Raw genomic sequence first — 5,300 nt, forward strand, 5'->3', positions numbered from 1 at the left:
GACCAAAACATAAATGTCCAAATACTTTCAATAACTAAGAGCAAGTTCAAGACACTGATCATTTCAATAATGAACAGGACTTAAAAGGATGACAGTGGAACACGAGTTGTCAAAACGTAATGAATTACTAAATAGTAAATGGACATTTCCAACATCGTTAAACAATGCAAATAATAGTTGTGAATATATAATGTGGACTCTTTAATGACTGTGTATAGAACCCGCACTACTGAGAGTTTTTATGAATATAATTCCGGACTATTCAGCGGCTTCCTATATATATATTCCAGGTCTATCTAAGGATTGTATAACTAATACCGTACTATTTATATGATATCGGATGATTATATAGATTTTTGATAAGGATATTAATATTTAAGAAAAATAAGAGAAATAGTGACGAGCACAAATACAGATAGTGGAATTTAACATACACATTTTTTTTTTATCTGAACTCTATAATTTATATCTGCATACTTAGGGCAAGGTCATTTGACGTCATACATTACAAGATGCTGTAACAGTGAATATGTATATCATGCTGATGTAATCACCTATTATGACAAGGTAAAGCGTTGATAGCCATAGGACAGTCTGTAGATACACATTACACTCTGAACAATTGAGTTCTGGTTTATAACCGCAATAAATCCCATTGGGATATCGGCTTAAGTTTAAGGGAACCAACGAGTAAAACTATCTTACCATTGCCAATATTGCAAAGCATTTGTTTAATTACTTTTCAAAAGAATGATTCTGTAAATGTCACATGTTGCCATGAATTTTACAGAAATGTCACTTTACCGTACAGGAATGATGAAAGTGCAGCATCAACATACGAGCCTAATCAAAGTACAAAAAACTTCTTTTAGTCTATATTCGAACTCTCCGCCATTATGACGGATCTTAATACAATCTTGCGAAGCATCATTAGCATACTTATTTATATTTATCGAACGTTTTATAGGCCATAATAATCATATCTGGATACTGTTGTTATAATGCTGACTAGCTAAACTTAATTATTTCATCAGTATATTTCACAGTGAGTTTATTATATAGTTCATGGTTAAATCATGTTATACTTTACTGCAAGTTTATGTAATACTTCACTGTGAGTTTATTTAATATTTCACCGTTCGTTTTTTTACTATTTCACCGTACGATTATTTAATATTTCACCGTTCGGTTTTTTACTATTTCACCGTACGATTATCTTATATTTCACCTTTCGGTTTTTTTACTATTTCACCGCACAATTATTTAATATTTCACCGTGAGATTATTTACTATTTCACCGTCCGATTATTTATTATTTCACCGTTCGGTTTTTTAGTATTTCACCGTTCGGTGTTTTACTATTTCACCGTACGATTATTTACTATTTCACCGTTTGGTTTTTTACTATTTCACCGTACGATTATTTAATATTTCACCGTAGGGTGTCTTAATAATTCAATGTGAGTAAATGTTAAACTACACTAGGAGTTTATTAAACATTTTACTGTAAGATGACATAATATTTCACCGTAAATATAGGATATATTTTATCGATACCTGACTCTCTATATGAAAAGTAATAAAACGTAGACCGCGGGAAATAGTTCACCAGGTTGGTCCCAACACCTCGGGAAAACTGTTTTGACTATTGACTGAATGGGCATGAATTAACTGTTTTGTTACTTACAATTATCTGTATGGACTACATTGGTATACACATGACAAAATGCATCACAGCACATTTCCAACTGTGATAACGTTTAACTTTAATGATAACTTTTCAATGTAACTCGTAGTTGAAATAGAGTAATTTCTGCCGGAAAGTGGGTATGAGTAGAGTAAGTTGTATACGAGGCACGTATATAGATGTGTGTTTCCCCGTGACTTGAAGTTGAATAAACGTTATTTTTGTGAGCGTCAATTGGATAGGAATAAGAGAGATTTGGATGTGTGACATGTGTGTAGGGAAGAATAAGAGAGACGTGGATGTGTGACATGTGTATAGGGAAGACTAAGAGATATTTGGATGTGTGACATGTGTATAGGTCAGACTAAGAGATATTTGGATGTGTGACTTGTGTGTAGGTAAGAATAAGAGATATTTGGATGTGTGACATGTGTATAGGAAGGACTAAGAGAGATTTGGATGTGTTACATGTGTATAGGGAGGACTAAGAGTGATTTGTATGTGTGACATGTGCATAGGGAGGACTAAGAGAGATTTGGATGTGTGACATGTGTATAGGGAGGACTAAGAGAGATTTGGATGTGTGACATGTGCATAGGGAAGACTAAGAGATATTTGGATGTGTGACATGTATATAGGTAAGAATAAGAGATATTTGGATGTGTGACTTGTGTGTAGGTAAGAATAAGAGATATTTGGATGTGTGACATGTGTATAGGTAAGAATAAGAGAGATTTGGATGTGTGACATGTGTGTAGGGAGGACTAAGAGAGATTTGGATGTGTGACATGTGTATAGGGAAGACTAAGAGAGATTTGGATGTGTGACATGTGTATAGGAAAGACTAAGAGATATTTGGATGTGTGACATATGTATAGGGAAGACTAAGAGATATTTGGATGTGTGACATGTGTATAAGGAAGACTAAGAGATATTTGGATGTGTGACTTGTGTGTAGGTAAGAATAAGAGATATTTGGATGTGTGACATGTGTATAGGTCAGACTAAGAGAGATTTGGATGTGTGACTTGTGTGTAGGTAAGAATAAGAGAGACGTGGATGTGTGACATGTGTGTAGGGAAGAATAAAGAGATTTGGATGTGTGACTTGTGTGTAGGTAAGAATAAGAGAGATTTGGATGTGTGACATGTGTGTAGGGAAGAAAGTTGTGTGGATTGTAGTAACATAATGTACTAGTATTTTGTTAGCGATGCGTTGTTAAAGAGCTTTGAATAAACAATTTTAAAAAAAAGTTTCGTTTGTATCATTTTGAAATATTTGATAAATCTCGTGCAACTTACTTACGCATGACCTAATCTCGGAACTCTTCCTTTTACACGGTAACTGACTTACATTTAGTGTATTTAATTGTCGTTTAGTAACGTAAAATAAATGATATAATAAAAATTAACTACGGATTGTCACAAATAGCGTTATAGATCTACGCACGGATATCAGTTAACTATCTTATCAGCACGTGAATGATCAACGACAAGGAACAAGGCTACATGTGTTTAAAACGACCTCTGCCATATTACGGGAGTTAAATTGTCAGGATGTGGAACAAAACTGCATTTCCATCCTAAAAGAAAGGTTAAATCATCTTCGTTAGCCAAAGGTTACGATCTGGTACGATCTACCGACTTTCAAAGAAGACTAGATAGACCGGTTCGTACATGTACCGGGTCGTAACCCTTTTAGCTAAGATGGGGTTAAATATGAACAAAGAAAGATAAAATAGGACCTCTCTTACAAAATCAAAATCAATATAAGATCACGTAGTCCAGATTAATAGGTGTCTTAGGATTCATCGACAATACCCGCCATAAAATTTATCTCAGAGCCAAGTATAACCACATCCTCACATCGAGAACTCGAATAGTGACAACAAAACTACAAGGCACTCTTATAAGTATAGTAAAAAACAACGACAATCACACAAGGAAAGGACTATCAGCGCTCATTTATCCCAAGCAGATCATGACGGCGTCCATTAAACGAACTCACAGTTAATATAACGACCAGAAAAGGCACAAATTTCATCTCTCTCAGAGGGGGGACAAGCGTCTAAAACATATTGGATTAGAAGACATCATGTATTTCTATAACTACGTCTGACAGCCTATAAGTTTTTACTTATATGATAATTTCGATAGTTGTAAGATATTCTCTTAGCAGTATACCAATTGATAATTATATACGAACCTTTACGTAACGAACAGGAAGTTAAACAATGTGAGTTACAAGAGTCACAAAGAAACGTTCGTTGTGAAAGAGTAAATACATGTATAAGGTTTAATAAGTTCTCGATGTGTTTTAGAAGACTTGAATAATTTGCTGTGCCGGTGGAAACGTTTGGTTTGGTTTTATAGGGTTTAACGTCCTACCAACAGGTAAGATCATTTAAGGACGTGCTTCCATGTGTTGTATATGTGTGTTTGTGTGCTGGAGGCAGGGTATGTTGGTGTATCTGTCTCTTTGCGATAGCGCGGATCTGATGCTTTTTTTAAGTGCTTCTCGATGAAAAACCCTGCTGAAGTCAACCGGCGCAAACCGACGATATGATACAATAGTTGAATTATGCGATTTGGGGACACTGATTCCAGCAAGTGCTTGGTTGCCTTCGTTAATGCATATTTCCAAAGTATTTTTTGTGCAAATGACATTTTAGCTACGGAAAATAAAACACAGGCAAATAATTTACAGGTTTTGCAACATAAAGGGAGTGAAACCGCGGGGGATAGCTTGTATTGATAGGGCTTTTCATTGACTATTTCCCTTGTGACAGCTATAGTTATATATTATATAACTGTATAAATATATAACTGTATAATAAATATCAATTGAAAATAAGCTATTATGCATTTATTTCGTTGTCAAGATTTTCCTGCATGTTGTTGGCATACTAGATAGGGAAACCTGTACCCTCTCTTTTTCTTCTTTCATATCAGGTTGAATGTATCGACGAACTTCTCAGGATTGTAACACAAATCTTGCCGAGTCCTTCAATTTCGTTTCGGATGTGTCGATATTATCTTCGGACACTACAGACTCTTCTCAATCAGCTACTGACCTCGATCTGTCATAACAACATGGCCAACAGGGAAGGTTTATCTATACTACTTAAGGGTAATACAAATTTGACGAGTTCGATTTTCCGATCGTGAATTCTCTCTTTCTTGATACATATTGTAATAATAACATCCCTACTACATGTACCCTACATACGGGGTTCACATGTCGCAGGTGATTCAATATTTGTGGGATTTAGGTCCCCATCACGATCTTATTAGGGATTACATTCGAACATAGACCTAAATTAACGGGACCGCCGACTCCATGACGTCACACTCTATAATCAACCAAGGAGCTTCCCGATGTTCGCAGCGCCCCCACCGGGTGGTATAGGAAGCAACTTCCGGTTTGCTCCAGGGGTAAAACAATGGGTGGCAAACACTGTTGTGTGGTCGGTTGTACCAACTCCAGTAAGAAAACAGGACAGGGTATTAATTACTTTGGCTTTCCCAAAGATGCGGAATGGCGGTCAACATTGATAGCAGCCGTAAATCGGTGTGATTCGGGGTTTAACCCTGACAGCATGCACATTTGTTCG

The sequence above is a fragment of the Mizuhopecten yessoensis genome, unplaced genomic scaffold, assembly GCF_002113885.1.
Source record: "Mizuhopecten yessoensis strain PY_sf001 unplaced genomic scaffold, ASM211388v2 scaffold481, whole genome shotgun sequence".
NCBI lineage: Eukaryota > Metazoa > Mollusca > Bivalvia > Pectinida > Pectinidae > Mizuhopecten > Mizuhopecten yessoensis.